Here is a 23,428-nt window from a genome sequence, read left to right on the forward strand (position 1 = left end):
CAGAAAGAGAAATCAAGGAATCTATCCCATTTGCAATTGCACAAAAACCCATAAGATACATAGGAATAAACCTAACCCAAGAGGCAAAAGATCTGTGCACTGAAAACTATGAAATGCTTATGCAAGAAATTGAAGAGGACACAAAGAAATAGAAAAACATTTCATGCTCATGGATTGGAAAAACAAGTATTGTTAAAATGTCGATACTACCCAAAGCACTCTACACATTCAATGCAATTCCTATAAAAAACAAAAAACAAACAAACAAACAAACAAACAAAAACCACCAGTTCTTCACAGCACTGGAACAGACAATTCTAAAATTTGTTTGGAATCAGAAAAGACCCCAAACAGCCAAAGTAATGTTGAAAAAGAAAACCAAAGCTGGAGGCATCACAATTCTGGACTTTAAGCTGTATTACAAAGCTGTAATCATCAAGACATATTGTCTGCACAAAAACAGACACATAGACCAATGGAACAGAATTGAGAACCCAGAAATGGACCCACAAATGTATGGCCAACCAATGTTCGACAAAGCAGGAAAAATATCCAATGGAAAAAAGTCTCTTCAACATTGGTGTTGGGAAAACTGGATGGTCACATACAGAAGAATGAACTTGGACCACTTTCTTATACCATACATAAAAATAAATTCAAAATGGATGAAAGACCTCAATGTGAGACAGGAAACCATCAAAGTCCTACAGGAGAAAACAGGCAGCAACCTCTTTGACCTTGGCTGGAGCAATGTCTTACTAGACAGGTCTCCGGAGGCAAGGGAAACAAGCAAAAATGAACTATTGGGACTTCATCAAGATTAATAGATTTTGCACAGTGAAGGAAACAATCAACAAAACTGATGGGCAACTGACAAAATGGGGGAAGATATTTGCAATGACCTATCAGATAAAGGGTTAGTATCCAAAATCTATAAAGAACTTATTAAACTCAACACCCAAAAAACAAGTAATCCAGTGAAGAAATGGGCAGAAGACGTAAGTAGATGCTTTTCCAAAAGAGACCTCCAGATGGCAAAAAGACACATGAAAAGATGCTCAACATCACTCATCATTAGGGAAACAGAAAACCACAATGAGATACCATCTCACACCTGTCAAATGGCTAACATGAACAACTCAGGAAACAATAGATGATAGCGAGGACACGGAGAAAGGGGAACCCTTTGCACTGCTGGTGGGAATGCAAACTGGTGCAGTCACTCTGGAAAACAGTATGGAGTTTCCTCAAAAAATTAAAAATAGAACTACCCTATGACCCAGCAACTGCACTACTAGGTATTTACCCAAAGGATACAAAAATGCTGATTTGAAGGGGCATATGTACCCCAATGTTTATAGCAGTGCTTTCAACAATAGCCAAATTATGGAAAGAGCCCAAATGTTCATCCACTGGTGAATGGATAAAGGAGATGTGGTATATAGATACAATGGAATTTTACTCAGCAATCAAAAAGAAGGAAATCTTGCCATTTGCAATAACGTGGATGGAACTAGAATGTATTATGCTAGGTGAAATAAGTCAGCCAGAGAAAGACAAATATCATATGATTTCACTCATGTGAAATTTAAGAAACAAGCCAGATGAACATAGGGGATGGGAAGCAATAATATGATAGAAACAGAGAGGCAGGCAAACCAGAAAAGATTTTTCAATACAGAGAACACACTGAGGGTTGATGGAGGGGTGTTAGGTGGGGAGATGGGCTAAATGGGTGATAGACATTAAGGAGGGCGCTCGTTGGGATGAGCACTGGGTGTTACATGTGAGTGATGAATCATTAAATTCTATTCCTGAAATCATTATTATGCTATATGTTAACTAACTTGGATTTAAATTTTTTTAAAAAGTGAAACCCATAATAACAGAGTAGAATGGTCATTACTAGGGGCTGAGCGGTTGGGGTAAAAGGGAGATGTTCTTCACAAGGTATAAACTGTCTGTTAAGAGTAAGTTCTGGAGAACCAATGTACAATTTGGTAATTATAATGTACTGTATGCTTGAAATTTGCTGAGATAGTAGATCTCAAGTTCTCATCACACACACACACACACACACACACACACACACACAACGGTAACAATGCAGATGATTGATCTATTATTTAGCCTGGTTATGATAATCACTTCACAATGTATACATATATCAAAACACTATACACCTTAAATATATGAAATTTTGTCAATCAACTAAACTAGAAATAAAATAAATGTGAATATACTAAAAACAAAAACAAACCAAACACTGAATCAGTTGAGCAATGATAACATGTGTAATTTACATTTTATTTTAACCTAAAAAGTATGCCTCCACTTCTTAGTGCTCGGAGTTAGGACCACAGCATTTTTGAGGGGGTCCATTAATTGGAGTTCTGCAGAAACCACACCAACAATTTATCATTTGTGTTGTCCAATTTGAATTTCTGCAGGTGAAGCAATAGGAGTGCAAAATCCTATTAGGCTTTTTTAATCCAAATGTTTACAGTTGTATTACCCACACCTACTTTAACAATAAAAAGTGCAAAGTGCCTGGGTGGCTCAGTCAGTTGCATGTCTAACTCTTGGTTTCAGTTCAGGTCATGATTTCATGGCTTAATGAGTTTGAGTCTTGCATCGGGCTCTGTGCTAATGGGCTCGGAGCCTGCTTGGGATGCTCTCTCTGCCTGTCCCCTTCTGTTGTCTCAGTCTCTCTCCAAACTAAATAAACTTTTTAAAAAAGTGCAATTCACCATTTTAAGATTTTTTCCAAAGCTTAGTTTTCATAAAAATAGTTTATTTTAAACTCTTATTCCATCATTTTACATTACTCAATACAATGAGTACAGCCAGAATGAACAGGTCACAAAAGGGGGAAAAAAAGTGTTCCATAGGCGAGAGAATCTACGCGGGGCTCTTGCCACAACACCATTTCCTTCCATCAAGCCTACCAGCTCTCCTGCATGCATAGCCATCCCTTCCACCCTCCTTCCTGTCAGAACGGAAGGGGACTCCTCTCCTTGAACATAGTCCTTCTCCTGGGTCCTGCATCTGTTCTCCCAACACCTCAGGTACTTCTGCCTATATCCTATTTTCAACATCTCCTTCTCTTCTACCTATTTTCTGGGATCTCATCCACTCCTAGAGCTTCCCTACCACTTAATTGCAAATGATTCTTAAACCCGTGATTCCATCCTGATCTTTCTTCTTTTTTTTTTTTAACGTTTATTTATTTTTGAGAGAGAGAGAGAGCAAGTTGGGGAGGGACAGAGAGAGAGAGAGAGAGGGAGAGAGAGAGAGAGGGAGACACAGAATCCATAGCAGGCTCCAGGCTCTGAGCTATCAGTACAGGGCTGGATGTGGAACTAGAACTCACAAACTGCAAGATCATGACCTGAGACGAAGTCCGCAGCTTAACTGACTGAGCCACCCAGGCGTCCCAATCCTGATCTTTCTCCTTATACCAGAACTTTATGTTCAACAGCCTAATAATCAAAATATACCTATATATTCCAGAGAGACCTTAGTCTCTACATTTCCAAAATGTGATTCATCATTTTGCCCTTCCTTCCCAACCAGCTCTCCCTCCATTGTCCCTACTTTCCTGTAGAGTATCAAGATTTACCCAGTGTCCAAGCCAGAAACCTATAAGATATCACTGATTCATCACTCCCCTTACTCTATACATCCAATCAACCACATCATTCATTTGATAAATATTCCTTGATGTGTATTAATTTGTTAGAGTTTGGAATTTCCTATTTAGTAAATAAAAATACAGGACATCTAAAAAAATTTTAATTTCAGACAAACAATGAATAATTTTGTAGAGTAATTATAATCCATACACTATTTTTGACATACTGTTACTAAAAAATTATTTCCTGTTAATATGAAATTCAAATGTAACTGGGCATCCTACATTTTATCTGGCAATGTTATTATTATAGGTTTTCAATTCCAGTTATGCATTGGTTTAGGATACCAAAAAAAAAAAAAAAATCAAAAGCCATAATTGCAAAACTGGTAAGTTGCGACACAAGCTATCTAGGCTCAATTTATTATAATTAAAACTAGTTCCTCAGGATCCACATAAGAGTGAAAACATATGGTATCTGTCTTTCTCTGTATGGCTTATTTCACTTAGCATCCTGAGAAACTTAACAGAAACCCATGGGGGAGGGGAAGGAAAAAAAAAAGAGGTTAGAGTGGGAGAGAGCCAAAGCATAAGAGACTCTTAAAAACTGAGAACAAACTGAGGGTTGATGGGGGTGGGAGGGAGGGAGGGTAGGGTAGGTGATGTGCATTGAAGAGGGCACTGGGATGAGCACTGGGTGTTGTATGGAAGCCAATTTGACAATAAATTTCACATATTAAAAAAAAAAAAAACTAGTTCACACACACAAGTTCCAAGATAAGTATTTTAACAGTAACTCCGCAGGGACCCATGTGTCACAATAAGACTGCCTGCTATTCCAAAAGTGTCTTGCAAAGGCTTCCATAACAAAATACCATAGACCAGGTAGCTTAAACAATAGGAACTTATTTACTCACCATCCTAGAGGTCGGAAAGTCCAAGATGAAGGTGCTGGCATTTTTGGTTTCCAGTGAGAGCTCTCTTCTGACTTATAGAAGTCTGCCTTCTCCCTAAGTCCTCACATGTAGTGAGAAAAGAAATCTTGCAAGCCCTCTGGTGACTCTTCTTATAAGGGCACTAATTTCATCACAAGGCCCCACCTTCATGACCTCATCTGAACCTAATTACCTCCTAAAGGCCCTCCCTCCAAATACCATCGCAATGAGGCTTAGGGCTCCAACGTATGAATTTAGGGGGACCCAATTCAGCTCACAAGGCAGAGCTTACCTAGTTTATAAATTGGCCTATCCCTGACCCAATGTCACTTACCAACTTTCATCCAGAAACTACCCTACGGCTAACCAGCATGCTCACCTGCCTGCTTTGAGACACTACTTGGATTCCATTAAGATGGTATACTCCTTTGCTCAACAAGGTTAATAAAATCTGATGTGGAGCTAAAACCACACCATCACCTCTCTGCTTCCTAATGGTAGCCTCTATCCCTTTTCCTACTTTTCTCCCTCTAATCTAACTGATCTCAAACATTACCACTCAAAGGTGATCCATCAGAGTCACCTAGGAGGGCTTGTTAAAACCCAAACTGCTGTGCCCATCCTCATAGTTCCTGATTCAGTAAATGTGGGACAGAGCTGGGGAATTTGCGTTTCTAACAAGGTCCCAGGTGATACCAAGGACCACACTTTGAAAAGCTCTGCCTTAGAGATCCTCTTTAATTACCTGATGTGGGGACTGAGCATTGGTATTTTTCAAAGCTCTCAGGTGATTCTAACAAGCAACAGGATTGACTGAGAACACTGTTGTAATGCATTTTCCAGACTACAGCCAGTATGCTTTTTGGAAAGCCCAAATCTGAAAAAGGAACTCATCAGCTGAAAACTTTGAATGGCATCTCACTTGCCCTCAGGATTAGACATAGCTCCTCACCAAGTCTCACAGAACCTGCATAATGTGCTTCCAGCTAGCTTGTTTGCTGTTGCCTCTAGTCCCATGTCGTGCTAGCTCACCATTTCATGCTCTACAATCCAGGTTTACTGGACTGATAACAGTTCCCTAAGTTGATCTTATTCTTTTCCTCCCTGGGTCTTTGCACGTTCTGGGGAAGTTCTCACCACCACACCTCTGCACCTGGCTAATTAATCTTTACTTTCTCTTTAGGGCTTTGCAATTAAGAAGTGTCATCCATGGACCAGCAGCATCAGCCTCTCCTGGGCACTTGTTAGAAACGCAGAACCACGGGCCTCACTCCAGACCTACTGAATCAGAACCTACGTTTTAACAAGATCCCAGAGTGATTCATATTTACCTTAAAATTTGAGAAGCCCTGTTTTTTAAGCTCCTCCAGTCCTATTTTCTCTGGACTGATGTTTCTGATCCCCAATGACTCAGGCAGGTGCCTCTCTCTGCGCTTGCACAGTAGCCTTCACTAGTGCCTAACACACTGCACCTGTGTGCACCACCTTCCACTGGCCCTTGAACTCTGTGGGGGCAGGACTGGATGTTTATTTATCTTTGTATTCTCTACGCTAGCACAAGACCTGGCACATAACAGATGCTCAAAAATAGTTGCTGATTAAATGCTTTTGTAAACAAGTAGTGAATATATCAGCTTTCGAGTTTAAAGAGATTAGGACTTAAATTCCTGCTTTGCCGTTCACTAGGTATAGAATTTGGACAAGTGACTCACCTCTCAGAACTTGTTAGCCCCTGGTTAAATGAGAGTAACACAGACTGTCCCACAAAGTTTTGTCAGGATTAACAATATAGTGGATGTAAACCCAGAAACAATGCCTGCCACGTCAGAATTGCACAAGATGTAGGAGTGCTTTTCTCCCTTAGTTCTCCCAAGTGGCTAGACTTTACTGAGTTTAGTAGAATCCTAATTGTTGGCATGGAAAAACTGGCTGTACTTGAATGTAATGCCATTTTTCTTCCTGTTTTTCCCCCCACTGCAAAAAAGCAAAAACAAATCAATAAAAGTGAGAATTGACCTGGAATCAATGTTTTTCTCTGCTTTGTGTCAGGAAGACAAAACTCAAATCTGGGCCACCAGACATGCTGGTCATTAAGGACCGACACAAGGGATCCCAGCCAGGCTATGGGACCCTGGGATTAATTGTTTAGCCCTCTCTCCCCATCTCTATCCCCCAATATCCTAAAGAAAAGTAAATAAAGAAACTTTTTATAATGTGATTAGAGGTGGGGCAGCAAACAAATGACCTTTAGCAGAATGATCTGCTTTCGATATACTAACTAAAATTTGCACTGAGAAAAGTCTTGTAGTCTTTTTTAAAATTTATTTTAAGAGAGAGCAAGCAGGGGAGAGACAGAGAGGCTCTGTCTGCAGGCTCTGCACCATCAGCATGGAGCCCTACGTGGGACTAGAAGCCATGAACCGTGAGATCATGACCTGAGCTGAAACTAAGAGTCAAGCATTTAACCACTGAGCCACCCAGGTGCCCCAAGTGTTATAGTCTTTTTGATGATTCACCCTGAGGCCACTCTCACATCCTCCGTCCTCATTCTCCAACCAACCACATGACTCCAATCCCTTCAGCTTCTGGCTCCCAAGCTTCTTCTAATAGTTGAACTAACAAGGACAGAGGAGTGAAATTATCAACACCAGAATCAAAGGGTTAAAAGAACAGAGGGAGTTTGAAAGAGGAGAAAGGGAAGGGAAGGAGGGGGACCTTTCTGTTGACTGGAGATTTGACAATATGTTGGCCGTAAAGTCACCCCAGATCTTGGCTATTCTACGGGTTTTATTTGGGTCAGAAAACTATTTCTTGACCTGAAGTCACATTCTCCTGAAGTGTTAGGCTAGACTGGCTAACCTGAGGATGGTTTTGTTATAGATCATCCTCCACTTCCACAAGAGCAGAATATAAAAGCTAGAGTGACTACATGTACCACAAATGTCTGAAAGATGTTTCTTTCAACTACTATATACGAACCAAATATTTTGCTCTGGTCTTTGCATAAACATTTGGATACACAAACATTTTTTATGCTTTAGTTATCTTTATGTGTGTGAGGGTCAAAGTAATCCATCATCCGCTGCATACTTTTGAAAAATTAATGGGTAGAAACAACTTGACAAGCTTTCTTAACTGGAAAAGCTTCTCTGCAAAAAGTAAATTATTGAAATTAATTGTAAATAATACAGCGTAATGGTTAATTTTAGGTGTCATCTTGGCTAGCTATGGGGTGCCCTTAGCTAAACATTTCTGAGTGTCTCTATGAAGCATTTCTGGACAAAATTAGGATTTGGATTCATGGACTCAATAGATTGCCCTCTCCAATGCATGTGGGCATGAACCAATCCATTGAAGACCTGAAAAGAACAAAAAACGGAAGAAGGAGGAACTTGCCCCTTTTTTCTGCATCACTGTTTGAGCTAGACATTTCATCTCATCTTCCACCCATGGACTTGGATTTACACCATTAGTTCCTTCTGGTGCTCAGGTTTTTGCACTCAGACAGGCTTTTCTGGGTCTCCAGCAGATGGCAGATCTAGGATCTTCACATCCCAAGATTTATTATGAGGAATTGGCTCATGTGATTATGGAGGATGAGAAGACCCATGTCTGCAATGTACAAGCTGGAGACCCAAGGAAGCCAGTGGTGTAATTCAGTTTACGTAGGATGAGGTATATATATCTTATGGCTTCTGTCGTTCTGAAGAACCCTGACTTATACAACAGGAAACTTCTTGTCAAGACTGGATTAAAAGAGTGACAGAAGGGAATAATGAGGCTCCTCTCTCTGCTCTGCCTTTCTGGAAACTTTTTCTGCATTGAAGAAACTTGATTTAAAATGTATTGTGCCTTGATTGAGTTAAGCATAACTCTAGAGAGGATTTATGCAGACTTTGTTCTCATCTGGTACCTCAAAGGCAGGGGAAGGAGGGGAGTTAAAATCCCTGATATAAATCCATCAAGTAATCCACTAGTAACACAAATCTGTCTCACTCTCCTCTGTGCACATTGTAAACTCCATTTCTCTGGCTAAGTACCTCTATTACTCCTATAGTAGAACCACAGGCTCTTAAAAATCAGTCTTTTCCCTAAACTAAAAGAAAGGAATGATGCAGTTGGCTTACATGTCTGACTACCTGGATCTCACATCTCCAGGTAAGCCACTTCTACAGGGTTTTTCAGACCAGCACATCTGGCTTCATGCTTTGCTGCCCACTTCTCTCTCTCACCTCTGTCTTTCCCTTTATCTGCCAGTTTTGGCTCCTAGCCCCTATAGACCAACTAAAACAGTCTCTTGAGGCAATCTTAGCAAAGGCAGTGAGGAATGATTTCTGTGGACCTCGTGCAGGAACATAGTGTTCATCCAAGGTTCAGTTCTGTTCCTTTTAGCGGAGAAGTCTGTGGAGGTCAATTCCCCCTGGCAGCCTCAGCAGGTGCTATCCCGAGGGTCACTTAAGGCTCATGAACCTCTCTCTAGACCTGATTCAGGCCTTATCACTTCCTCGAGTATGAGAAGTACTCTATATCTTCAGTGTGGGCTGACCCACTCCACCCGACATCCCTGCTCCTGCAGACTGGGCTGGTTTGTCTGACTAGCACCACTGGACCTGACTTCTGTTTCCTCCGAAGCCCAGTTTTCACTGAAGTGCTTGTATACTCATCATAAATGGATGTTGTCAATTACCTGATACTTCTTACCTAAATAAGTTTGTTAGAATCTAACACTACACAGTCTAGCACTGGTACTTCAACAGAAATTGCCTGATGGATATGTGTGTCAATTCACATTAATCTATACTCCCCACATCACCCCCAACCCCTTGGGAATCCATATTTATCCATGCTTATAAATCAGCATACTCAGGCTCTTATCCAGAGCCGTCACAGAGAGAACAGCACCGAATCTTTATCTAAGACTGGAACAGAGAATTCCTTAGTTCCTGAGGAGATATCAGAAATATGTTTATTGGTGAAGGATGATTTCTGTAGTTGTTTAAAAATGGCATTTCAGGCAAATTAGACTGCTTTATAAAATAAAATAATGAAAATTATAAGCAAATATTAAGGTTAAATGGGCTAAATCTTTCTAGGTAGAGGTTTCTTGGTGTTTTTGTTATGCTGGCTTTAGAGAGTGAGTACCCCAGTGGTGTATCAGTGAAGGAGGTTATCTTCACAGAGAAGGAAGTGCTGTCCTGAATGATTCCTTGGGGGAATTAAAAGAGAAATTTTAGAACTGTTGTGAGACACTGGTATTTTCCAAGGAATTCTAGATTTTTATAAGCTTTATGAATTGCCAAATTGAGGCTCTCAATAATCTCTTCTCATGTGAATAATTGGAAGATACAAATACATGTCATTTATTACTAAAGATAGCTATTTACCATCTGCTTTTTCTCCTTCTTCCAGTATTTAAGATCACATTTGATTCCCATTATTTGTGGTAGCTATGTTCCATAAAGTCTTTGAGAACACTGCAAATTAGCAATTACTGAACGGTTTTCCTAGGGGAATAATAGGGTTAGGTTCCTGTGAGCCTCGGGTCACAACATTTTCATCAACCACTCGATACATAACTTTGTTTTATGTGTTATGTGTTTTGTGTTATGTGTTTCTATTTAAAGATACCATGTTTAATGTATTTTGTTCATTCATTAATATTGAACCACCAGCCAAAGGCACTATAACTCATGCTTGAATGAAACTTCCATGTTTTTTCTCTGTAAAGCACATCACAGCCTCCTTGTGCAAAGGAACACCAGACCACACTTTAGCACTACACTTGAGGGCCAATTTAAACCATGAGATCACCAATAAAAAGCACAAAAATGCAAAAAAATGACACAATAAAGTCCACTCAAGTCCACAAATAGAACACTCGTTTATAGCATGAGAGTTAAAACAAGAAGGCAGGGCACCACCCTGTCCATCCTCAGCTTTGAATATGTCAGATGACTCAAAGTTTTCACTGTTCTGTGAAAATCCACTAATCACCACAAAAACACCAAGAGTATTGATTTGGGGGTTTACAGATAAATTTTAGTGAGTAAGTCAATTCACAAATATAGAAATTGTCAATAATGAAGACAGACTATATATTCTTGGTCCCCGGCCACCTCTCCCCTAAGTATCTTTGTTCTTGGTCTTCTCTTCTGGAACACTACTGGGCCTGCTTTTCTGAAGCAAAGTCCTTAACTGGAGCTTTTTCCTCTCTACAGATAGTCACCTGGTAACTGTCACTCTCTGCAGGGAACACTTGTCAGCTAGCATGAGTTAGATGCAATAAATGCAGTCACATTTAGGCAGTCATAGCTAATATAATACCTGTTCCAGAGATGACAATCATTTTGTAAAATCTATTTGTTCCTTGATCATATAGAATGAAACTTTAATAGAAGGCTTGCAGAGTGCCGAGTAGATATTAGAGGAAATGAAGATAGGGAAGGCACATTTCTGATACCATATCATATAAGGAATCACGTACTCTAGGAACTGAAGTTTCTTTCCTAGGCCCATGGTTATAAAACATGTCCGACAAAGTCTATGAGTCTGGATTTCTGCCTGGTGTCAGAAATCTCAGAACGTGAGAGTCTACTGCCCATTCTTTCTGGAGTCTCCACAAATATTTCAAGCTTCCATCCCAATGTTAAAGGATATTGGCCCCAAGTTTTCAACCAGACTGGAGCTGAGCACATCTATGACACAATAGGAGATCCCTGGCCTGAGGGTGTATCTTCCAGGAGCTGGCTGGACAGGAAAGTGTTCCATGACAGGCTTTCAGATGTGGTCAAGATTCTTCAGCATGGTTTGGGTCTTCCATTTATTGTTTGAAGGTTTATCATTGCAAAAAGTCACTTCTAACAGAGCCTGCTGAGATAAAAGCTGCCACCCCATCCCATGCTGGGAAATATAAGTGTTATTTCAGTGGCTATGTACACAGCTCTGTAAATCTATATCTTGGACTAAAGCCCAGCTAGAGAATGAAACATCCCCTTGCATGTATTCCCTGAAAAACAGTCACGTATGCTCAAACATAAAAGAATGGCAAGGGTGCCCCTGGCAGCTCCCCACCTTGCAGAATTTCAAAACTGCCTGTGGCCTCACCAGAATGAACTATCTGAACAAAAGGAGGTGGAAAGAATGAGAGGAGAGTGGATGCTGACTGATTTCTTGGCCTCTCCTTCCTTCCGCCCCCAGCCTCCTTCCCTACAGATGTTTTTGCTGAACTTCTGTCAAGCCTTCTTGGCTTACTCTTTGGCTCTTTCCCCAGGGAACTGTATCCAAGCAAGCATGGCAAGTGTTGCATGAATCAAGAAGAAAGATTGCCTTTTCCTAGCTAAGTCATTTTAGCTTTAGTTTACTTTTTAAACAACACTGTTTTTTTCCTAATTACGGAAGCTGTCAGGCCCATTGTGAAAAAGTATTGAAAACTGCAGATAAGCAACAAAACAAATAACAAAAATCAAGTATGATCCCACCATCCAAATTTAATCATCATTGACACTTTTATTGTTTTCTTTTAGCCTTTCTATATGAATCAGTATGAATAAATATGTTTCCAAAGGGATTATATTGGGTATAATGTTTTATAAACTACCTTTTCCCTCACTTGGCAATACATTCTAAATATTTTTTTAATGTTCATTTTTGAGAGTGAGAGAGAGAACACAAGTGGGGAAGGGGCAGACAGAGAGAGACACAGAATCCAAAGCAGGCTCCAGGCTCTGAGCTGTCAGCACAGAGCTCGACGTGGGACTTGAACTCACAAACTATGAGATCATGACCTGAGCTGAAGTCAGACACTCAACTGACTGAGCCACCCAAGTGCCTCAATACATTCTAAATATTTTGTCATGATATCACATATCTTCAGACCATCATATTTTTATTTTTTTTTTTTAATTTTTTTTTAACGTTTATTTATTTTTGAGACAGAGAGAGACAGAACATGAATGGGGGAGGGTCAGAGAGAGGGAGACACAGAATCTGAAACAGGCTCCGGGCTCTGAGCTGTCAGCACAGGGGCCCGATGCGGGGCTCGAACTCACGGACCACGAGATCGTGACCTGAGCCGAAGTTGGCGCTCAACCGACTGAGCCACCCAGGCGCCCCAGACCATCATATTTTTAAATAAACTTTGTATTTTAGAGCAGTTTCTAGGTTCAGAGCAAACTTGAGTGGAAGGGGCAGAGATTTATCAAATGCCCCTTGCCCCACATATGCATAGACTCCCTCATTATCAATATCTTCCAGACCACCAAGCTGCATGGCCTTCTAGTATTCTCATTCTCTTAATCAAGTCCTACTGTTGAATGTTCACATTATTTCCAGGGATTATATTCAAAACACATAGAAAACATGTAAAAGCCAGCAGGTATGGATCAACCAATCAGAATGACCAGCCCATCAGACCACACCTGGGTTCTGGAGACCCCAGACTGTACCACGCGTGAACTTAAGTTTAGTGTTTAAATGGAAGGATGTTCTAGAGCAGGACTTAGAAGGCAGGCAGTTCTTGCAGGGAGGGCTTCAAGTAGCATCTATTTAACCAGTACCAGCAAAAGATTTTCAATATTTTAAGAGTCTATATTGTTTTATAGATGCTAATTTTCTCCATATCAGAATATTAATTAAAATTACAAATAGAACAGCTATGAACATCTTTGCACAGATATATCTTTGCACAGATCTCTGATTACTCCTAGATGGAACATGTACTGAGTCAAAACATTTGATACATTCTTAGGCCCTTTAGGATATTCCTAAATTGTTTTTCAAAAGTTAACACAATTTACACTTTTACCAAGCTTAATACGTTTTTTAAAAAGAAAAAAATCTAACTTAACCATTAAACCTTGTGGGGTTGGTGTTTTGTTTTTTGTTTTGTTTTGTTTTGTTTTGCCTCTTTGTTCCTTTCAACCCAGTATGTCCACTCTTAGATATGCATCCAAGAAAAATAGTCTTGTATGTGCAAAAAGAGGCATATACAGGGACATTTATTGTAGTGTGATGTTCACAGTATGAACAACAACCCAACTTTGTTCTTTCCCAAGATTGCTTTGGCTACTTGAGGTCTTTTGTGGTTTCATACAAATTTTAGTATTACTTTTTCTAGTTGTTATTTTAATAGAGATTGCATTAGATGTGCAGATTGCTTTGGGTAATATGGACATCCTAACCATATTTGTTCTCCCAATTCATGATCATGGAATATTTTTCCATTTGTTTCTGCCACGTTCAGTTTCATTCATCAATGTTTTATAATTTTCAGAATACAGGTCTTTTACCTCCTAGGTTAAGCTTATTCCTAAGTATTTTATTATTTTTGGTGCAATTGCAAATGGGGCTATTTCCTTAATTTCTCTTTCTGCTACTTCATTATTGCTGTAAAGAAATACAATAGATTTCTGTACATTAATTTTGTATGCTGTGACTTTACTGAACTTATTTTTCAGTTCTAGTAGTTTTTTGGTGGAGTCTTTAGGGTTTTCTATAGTATCACGTCATCTACAAATAGTAAAAGTTTTACTTCTTCTTTACTGATTTGGATGCCTTTTATTCCTTCTTGTCTGATTGCTGTGGCTAGAATTGTAGTCCTATGTTGAATAAAAGTGGTGAGAGTGGACATTTCTTATTGTTCCTGATCTTAGGGGAAAAGCTCCAAGTTTTTCATCATTGAGTATGATGTTAGCTGTGGAGTTTTCATAGAAGGCCTTTATTATGTTGAGGTATTTTCCCTCTAACCTACTTTGTTAGAGTTTTTATCATGAATGGATGTTGTACTTTGTTGAATGGTTTTTCTGCATATATTGAAATGATTGTATGGTTTTTTTTGCTTTTCAGTTTTTTTTTAAAGTTTATTTATTTATTTTGAGAGAGAGAGAGAGAGAGAGAGAGCAGGGGAGGGGCAGAGAGAGAGGGAGAGAGAGAGAATCCCAAGCAAGCTCTGTGCTGTCAGCATGCAGCCCAATGTGGGGCTCAATCTCAGGAATTGTGAGATCATGACCTGAGTCAAAACCAAGAGTTGGAAGCTTAATGACTGAGCCACCCACATGCCCCATTGTTTTTGTTTTTTTTTTTATCCTTTCTCTTGTTGATATGATATATCACATTGATTGATTTGCAAATGTTGAACCACATTTGCATTCCTGGAATGAATTCCACTTGATCATGATGAATGATTTTTAAAAACATATTGTTGGGGCACCTGGGTGGCTCAGTCGGTTAAGTGTCCAAGTTAGGCTCAGGTCATGATCTCACCCTTTGTGAGCTCGAGCCCCGCATCGGGCTCTGTGCTGACAGCTCAGAGCCTGGAGCCTGCTTCAGATTCTGTATCTCCCTCTCTCTCTGCCCCTCCCCCTCTCGTGCTCTGTCTTCTGTCTCTCAAAAACAAACATTGAAAAAAATTAAAAAAAAACCATATTGCTGAATTCAGTTCTCTAACATTTTGTTGAGAATTTTTGCATCTATGTTCATCAGAGAAATTGATCTATAGTTCTCTCTCTCTTTTTGCAATGTTTTTATCTGTTTTTGTTGTCAGGATAATGCTGGCCTCATAGACTGAATTTGGAAGCTTTCCTGCCTTTTCTATGTTTGGAATAGTTTGAGAAAAATTAGTATTATCTCTTCATTAAATGTTTGGTAGAATTCACCTGTGGAGCCATCTGGTCTTGAACTTTTGTTTCTTGGGAGTTTTCTGATTCCGATTCAATTTCATTACTAATAATATGTCTGTTCAAATGTTCTATTTCTTCCTGATTCAGTTTTGGAAGGTTTTATGTTTCTAGGAATTTATCCATTTCTTCTAGTTTGTCCAATTTGTTGGCATATAATCTTTCTTTTTTTAAAAAAAAAAAAATTTTTAACGTTTATTTATTTTTGAGACAGAGAGAGACAGAGCATGAACGGGGGAGGGTCAGAGAGAGGGAGACACAGAATCTGAAACAGGCTCCAGGCTCCGAGCTGTTAGCACAGAGCCCGACGCGGGGCTCCAACTCACGGACCGCGAAATCATGACCTGAGCCAAAGTCGGCCGCCTAACCCACTGAGCCACCCAGGCACCCCGGCATATAATTTTTCTTAATGTTCTCTTGAACAAGAGGGAGAATGGATGGTTAAAATACTTTATGGAAATTGATGGTGTGAAACATTACACAATGATTAAAAAGAATGAGGAAGATGTACAAGACTGACTTAGAAGGTCCTGAGACATAATGAAAAAGAAAGCACGTGTGGGACATAATATGCAGTATGAGTACAGTAATAGTATATAAAAAGCATTTGAATATGTAACAATGTATAAATGTATATATGTATAATGAAACTATATATGAGTATGTCAGTATCTGGGAAGAACACACATGGAAATATTGGGGTTTCTGAGGAACAAAGTAGGATTATAAGGTGGGTAAAAGGTTTTCTCATTTTTTAGTCTGTGTGTTTTTATCATGTTTTAATTCTTATAATGATAAACTTTTCCTATTGTATGATTTTTAACAATAGCCTTTAAAATATGAAATAAAGAGATTGAACTTGGTTGTTTTACTTTTGTATTTTGTTTTCTTTTTTTTCTCCTAGCAGAAGGATCCTTTCCTCCCCAAACCTTGAAGTAAAATTCCAACATGTATGATACCTAAAATCAATGCTGGTCTAATTACAAACCAGCCTCAAGGGCCTGAGGTCTCTGCATCATATAAGCCCCCCACACTTGATATCATACCTTGCTGTCACTGTTTTGAAATTCTTATTAATTTTTAATAAGGGGCCCCATTGTTTCACTTTATATCGGGCCCCATAAATGACGTAGCCAGTCATAACCATAGATTAAAACTCTCCACGTTCCAAGAGTGTTTTGTGAGTTTTCAAAGTGTCAGAACCACTGAGTAGTACTGCACTGAGTAGCCACCTGGGGATTAGAGCCATGGAAGTCAGCCTCCTAAGAGTGTTCTAAGAAACTCTGCACATCCAGGTCCTGAAGTCAGAGCTTCAAACGACCGAGATTGAAATATATGGGCTCGAGTCTTTGCAGTCAAAGACATGCCAGTGCCAGACGCATCTGTAACTCTTCCAATGCACAACGTTTCTTTCTTTATTTTTTTAAATTTTTTTTAATGTTTATTTATTTATTTATTTATTTTTTAATTTTTTTTAACGTTTATTTATTTTTGAGACAGAGAGAGACAAAGCATGAACGGGGGAGGGTCAAAGAGAAGGAGACACAGAATCTGAAACAGGCTCCAGGCTCTAAGCTGTCAGCACAGAGCCCGACGCAGGGCTCGAACTCACGGACCGCGAAATCATGACCTGAGCCGAAGTTGGCCGCTTAACCGACTGAGCCACCCAGGCACCCCAATGTTTATTTATTTTTGAGACAGAGAGAGACAGAGCATGAACGGGGGAGGATCAGAGAGAGGGAGACACAGAATCTGAAACAGGCTCCAGGCTCTGAGCTGTCAGCACAGAGCCCGACGCGGGGCTTGAACTCACGGACCGCGAGATCATGACCTGAGCCGAAGTCGGCCGCTCAACCGACTGAGCCACCCAGGCGCCCCTCACAACGTTTCTTTCCAAATGCCTTCCTGATTTCTGTGGAAATTCCCTATGATTACTGGTAAAGCCCAAATCTGCAAATGATATAAAAGTGAAAACTTTTTAACTAGAACCCTTGGTTAAAATCAAAATGTAATCTTTTCATGTTATCTTGTTATCATGTTATCTTGGAGGCGATAAGATGACTGATGTTTCAGGTACAGGGAGATGATGAGAAAATCTGCATCCTATGGTATTTTTTTTTCCATTGGCAGAAAAATTAAATTTCCTTCTTAGGGCTTACTTTCTTGGGCTTCAAAAATGATTTCATTTTTCTCCTTCTATGTCAATGGAATCAAGTGAAAGGAGATTTTGTGGGCAGAAAAGATTAATTGTATTTCTGTCATGCAAAAGGAAATGAAATGAGTCTCACAGGGCTTGTCTCGGAAAACCCACACCAGTGCTTAGAAACCTCTGATTCATTTTCTAACAGCTTGCTCAGAAACCATGTATTCCTTTCTAATAAGCTGCCTGAAATTGCTGTGTTCCTACAGCATGACTTGAGTCATGTCATGTCCTTTGACGGGAATCCTTACTAAGTCCCCATTGCCGGCAGGCTTGTCTGCCTTCCTTCCTTTCTTTCCTCCTTTCTTAAATCTGCGCTGTACAGAAAATCACAAAAATTCCTGCCACTCCAAAATAGCCCCTTTTAACCTGTGGGTGAACATCCTGCAAATTATTTCTCTATGAAAAGATAAAATACCAATTATGGCTATAAATATGTATTGACATGCATGGGTCTTTCCTCATTGCCTTCTCTTCCATTTAATTGGTTAAAACATCAATTAAATGACATTTGCATAAACTATCTCTTCATCAAATTCCAAGTTCGAACTCCTTACATTGGCATTTAAGACGGGTCCCAACTCCGCAGCAGATTTTCTTCCCTCTTCTTCATTTATCTGAACAACATTCGATTCAGTCACACTTATTACGTAGTCCTCTTTAAAAGTATTAGAAATGCCCCTAGGTAGGCATCCTTCCAATAATCCCTTTGCTCTGCAATGCTGCAGCAATCCTATAAACGTCACTCGAGTCCTGCCATGCATCATAGACTGACTGTTACTGTTACTTATCTTTTTCTAAGCTGAAGGTAAAGACTGTCTTGAACATCCTTTCATCCTTTGCCTTATTTAGCATAGGGCCCTAGATTCAGTAAGCAGCTGATAAATAGTTGATAATAGAGCTAAGGATACTGTTACCACCACATAAGGGGACTTGACACTGATGTTTTATTCCTAAATATCTGGGAAGCTTGTAGGCACTACTTTCCCTAATCTTTCTCATTATATGTGTTCTCTATCGCTTCCTTTAGCTGCAAATCTGACATCACTCTTGTTTAGGGTCTAATAAGAGAGTTTTGGCTTCTAAGACCTTTCCTTCCTATCATGGGACAGAGTACAATCTTCCTCCCCGTCTCTCTCTGTCCTTTTCTCTCTTTCAACTGTTTCTTTCTTGAAAACAGTGACAATCATTTTATTAAAGGGCTGGAAGCCAGGGGCTTCCCAGATGTAGAATGAATAATGTTCTCCTTATTTTGGTGGTCAAGATATTCACCACCTGAGGTTTGGCATATTTTATTCCCCCAAGCTGTCACTTCTCTTTTTTAGTGCCTACTGTTTTCCAGGGGCTGTACCGAATGCTTTACACAATTATTCTGCTTCCTACTCACAATGAGCCTGCGAGGTAGACATTCCCCTATTTTGTTCATGAGAAAAGGGAAGCTCAGAGACACTGAGTGACTTACAGATATCTCTCTGTCCCGGCAAAGGTTAAAAAGGAGTACTTTCAAAGCAGATTATTTGACCTAACTCCTGGCTTCATAACAATGTTAGAGAGTGAATTAATAAAATATGCAAAACCTTCCATGGAAAGATGCTCATTAAAAGGTTCTGATTCCTTTGAGAACATAAATAAACACATATTTACTCCTTTATAAGTTTAATTCCTGAAACCTCTGGGTCCTCAATGAAGCCTTTTGTCAATACATTCAAGACATAGGTTTTTCACAGGGATCCAATGCCCTTCTTGATGTAAGTGTCACATCTCATGACTTGCTGGGCTGGAGGTGGCCTGGTGAGGGGCAGGGAGGATAAACAGGGACCAGTTGGGACAGATGCTGGGGGGCTAGACCCAGATTCAGGCCTCAGGAGCAGTCTTTCTGAGCATCTAGAGATTATGACACTGGATGAGAAGTAGTTCAAGAAAGCTGCCCAGTCATGATACCCAAGATGCAACAGTAGGGATGCCCTATGACTGTGGTTGCTAAAGCTTACAAGATCTTCATGTGTGCCTGCAAGTTCACTTACATTACCCAAAATCTTTAAAAAGGATTTCCCAAAGTGTGGCCCATAAAACACAGTGCTTTGAATATAGAAAAACCTCTGGGATCAAACAAGCGTGAGAAACAAAGTGTATTATTCCCACTCCACCAACGAAATTAGATGATTAAAGCCTCTAAAAATATGAAAAATAAACAAAAAAAACCCTTGTAATCAAGAAGCCATATTGAAAACACTTAGGACATGAATATGTTACGAACAATAGAAATGGCAACTCTAGTAATTGAAATTCTAAGAAATTTTTGTTAAAAGAAGAGAGTTAAGATGGTAGTTCAAACACACAGAGTGAAAGGCTTTTTTCCTACAAGAGCGGAAACATGACAAGGTTTTCACACGGAGGCAAAGCAAAAGTGCACAAGGCAGAGCTTGCTGCCTCAGATTTATGTCTGTTTCCTCAGAGAAATTGCGAGCTCCTTAAGGGAATGCCAGAGGTGGAACTCAAAAAGAGTTTCAGAAATTGCTAGAGAATTGATCATTAATGGCTACCATCCCCAAGAAGGAACAAGGGTGGGAGTCAAGGCAGCCTGAGGAAGAAGAGTAGAAAAGCACTTGCTCTGAGGTAGAAAGGGAGTGGGAAAGGATGCAGAAAACATACGGATATTCTGGAGAGGAGGCTACACAAAGGAGCTGTCTGGCAGTGAAGAGAACTCCCATCAGGTGGCTTCCTTCATTGCAATAGTGCCGGAGGCTGGGTCACTGCTCACAGAGGGAGCCGGCTGCATTTTGGGAACAGGGCAGAGAGGGAAAGGAACTGAGCAAGACAGAAAACAGCTGTTAGCCTCATATTTTGGGGAGGCAACAGGAAATGTATAAAGTTTTGCTGAGTAACTGTGAGAACCAACGTGAAAAAGAGTCATATACAGTGGTCTTGAAGGGCATGGTCTCTGGAGCCAGACTAACCAGGTTTGGGTTTGAATCCCAGATCCCTCCCTTTTTGAAAGGTGGTAAGAATTAAACTAGGTAATATATGTAAAATGCTTAGAAGAGTTGCCTGGCACATTAGTAAGCACTCATTAAGTATTAGATGTTATTGTTGTTGTTATTAAATTGTGAAGGAACCACTTATAAGAATCTTGTGATTTTCTCCCTCTTTTTTTTTTTTCTTATGATTTCTTTCTTAAAGAAGCATAGGGTTTCTTGGAACAACCATAGATATGAACATAGTCATGAAATGAGGCAAGAACCCAAGGCTGAAGATTGGCCCAGCGGGTACTAAGGGAAGTCACAAGATGGAGGAGTCTGGGTTTCTTCTTTTTAAAAACAATTTTTTTTTAATGTTTATTCATTTTTTGAGAGACAGAGAGAGACAGAGCATGAGCGGGGGAGGGGCAGAGAGAGAGGGACACACAGAATCTAAACCAGGTTCCAGACTCTGAGCTGTCAGCACAGAGCTCGACATGGGGCTTGAACCCATAAACCATGAGATCATGACCTGAGCTGAAGTTGGATGCTGACCTGACTGAACCATCCAGGCACTCCTGGAGTCTGGGTTTCTAATTAGGTAGAGAGCATAGGAAAGTCTAGGAGAAAGTTGGGACATGTACCTTGAGCTTTTAGCTGAGGAAATACTCAGGGTGATGACGAGACCTAAAATATTGACATAGAAAACATGGCTACCATATATACATTTATTCCATTGCTTTGACAAACATTTTTTGAGTGCCTAATGCCAGCCACTCCTAGTGCTGGGGTACAGTTGTCCACAAAGCACACAAACATCCCCGTCTTCATGGAGCCTACATTCTGGCCAGAGGACTAACAGCCACCCACAATACCCTAAACTCCCTCCTCAAATGATTGCCTTAATCTTCTTGACAAACCAATTAGGAAGGTATTATCCAAAACATTTTTTCAGACAAAGAAATTAAATTCTGCCACAAACCAATTAGCTAAAGAATGGCAAAGCCAGGTTTGAAACACTGATCTAATTTTAAAGTTCATGCCTATAAAAATTTGTATCTCCATGCTGCTGAATAATTTTGGTGGTTGTAGAGGAAAGTTTTAAGAGTTGGGGGCTTCGGATCCCTGAAGTCACCACGTTAGGCCCTTCCAGTGGGTGCTGAGTTCCTCAAGAATGATGGGAGAAGATGAGGTACCAAGGGAAATGTACATTTGGCACTGAAGTCATAGAAGAAGTGAAAGTGGGTTGTAAAGAATGGTAAGAGGAAGTATGGATTTCAAAGGCAAAGAGGTGACGGAGCCATCAAATAGGAGTAGCCCTGGTTCGCAAGATCAACTGCTTCCTCGTTCCTGCTAAGTGGGAGGAAAACGGGAGAAGTCATGTCCTCTGTTGTAGAAGATTTTACTTAAGTGTCTTATTCAGACAAGGAGGTGAAAGGACAGGCATGGCAGAAGCATCTGAGGCTGGAAAGGCATCCCAGAGCATCGTGTCCGTAGGCAGATGGACAGAGGGCTGAATTTAGTTTCCAATAGTTAGCAAAAGCAAGGAAGCTGGGAGATTAGCTGGAGATGTAAGTTAAAAGAAAGCAGGCGAGCTCTGTACACCTGGAACTTTGTGAGAGGGGGTTGAAGGGTTGCACATGCTGCATTCCATGCGGAATGTCAGAGAGGACAAGTCCAACTGCAAACTCGCCTGCCTAGGTGTGTAGCTCTCACAAATGGCCTCTTCTAGGGGAAAGGTGGATCTGGCCTCACCAGAACTTTTCAGGGAAACTTAACTGTCCCCAGTCTACCCCACTGAATTGAGAACATTTTGTGATTACCAGATTGAGAAGAACAAGGATATTAGCAGGTATATACTATTTCACAGCTGTACCGTCTCATCACAACCTTGCCAGGAGCCTTGACATCAAATCCTTGATTATTGGAACCATGCTTTAAAATTCCTGGGACCCCAAATTGTCCGGTTAGCAGAAACTGAAGAGGGCAATCTGAGTGGTCAGGCCTGGAGAAAATCCCCCACAAAATGTAAGTTAGAGATCTCATCAGCTGTCCTTTAAAATAGTTGATCTGTTTCTTTTGATTAATGGTTCTCCAAATTTATAATGTTAAAGGTTTTGGTGAGGCTGGGGGAAGGAGGAGGGGTTCATTCCAGTTGCACCAAACAGCCCTAGAGACCAAAGGTATAAACACATAGCAACGAAGAGATAGGGTGTAGGGAGGAGAAGAGGGATTCTCGTTTCAATGGTCTAGAGCGTAATATTTTCAAACTTTCATACATATATGAATCACCTGGGATCTTGTGAAAATGCAGACGCTGATTCAGTGAGACAGGGTAGGACCTGAGATTCTGCATGTTTAGCAAGCTCCCAGGTGGTGCTGATACTGCAGGTGTGCAAACCACACCATGAGTAATGAGGACCTACACTACATAACTCGTCAAGAGTTAGTTTCAGGGGCGCCTGGCTGGCTTGATCAGTAGCACAATGTGACTCTTGATCTGGAGGTCTTGAGTCCAAGACCCACACTAGGTGTAGAGATTACTAAAAAAAAGTTAGCCTCAAAAGATAGCTTGTTTTTGAGATGAGAAGGTTATTAAGTAACCCATCAAAACATATTGGGCATCAAATGTACATATAACAGTAGGATAATTGCCACCTTCATAGCCAGAACTTGCAGGTTTAAATCTTGATTCTACCATTTTCTAGCAATAAAATTTGGGCAAATCATGGACCATCTCTGAGTCTCAGTTTCTGCATCTAAAAAATAGAGGCAAGGGGCGCCTGGGTGGCTCAGTTGGTTGAGCGGCCGACTTCGGCTCAGGTCATGATCTCGCGGTCCGTGAGTTCAAGCCCCGCGTCGGGCTCTGTGCTGGCAGCTCAGAGCCTGGAGCCTGCTTTCGATTCTGTGTCTCCCTCTCTCTCTGCCCCTCCCCTGCTCATCCTCTGTCTCTCTCTCTGTCCAAATAAATAAACATTAAAAAAAAATTTTAAAAATAGAGGCAATAAGATCTGCCTGGGTTGCCTGAC

General features: G+C 40.4%; 1 protein-coding gene across 2 annotated transcripts in view; it reads left to right on the plus strand.

Annotated features, from left to right (window-relative positions):
* Nucleotides 1-22,046: 22,046 nt before the first annotated feature.
* The window catches only part of SMCO2 (single-pass membrane protein with coiled-coil domains 2), a 33,537-nt gene continuing 32,155 nt past the window's right edge, over nt 22,047-23,428 (plus strand). The window contains exon 1 of one of the 2 annotated variants that reach the window (XM_042948452.1): nt 22,047-22,251. The gene's annotated coding sequence lies outside the window, so the exon portion shown is untranslated. Of the gene's footprint in view, nt 22,428-23,428 lie in introns of both variants that reach the window. The other variant, XM_042948451.1, reaches the window with a different exon arrangement.

This window comes from Panthera leo, chromosome B4 (genome assembly GCF_018350215.1).
Source record: "Panthera leo isolate Ple1 chromosome B4, P.leo_Ple1_pat1.1, whole genome shotgun sequence".
NCBI lineage: Eukaryota > Metazoa > Chordata > Mammalia > Carnivora > Felidae > Panthera > Panthera leo.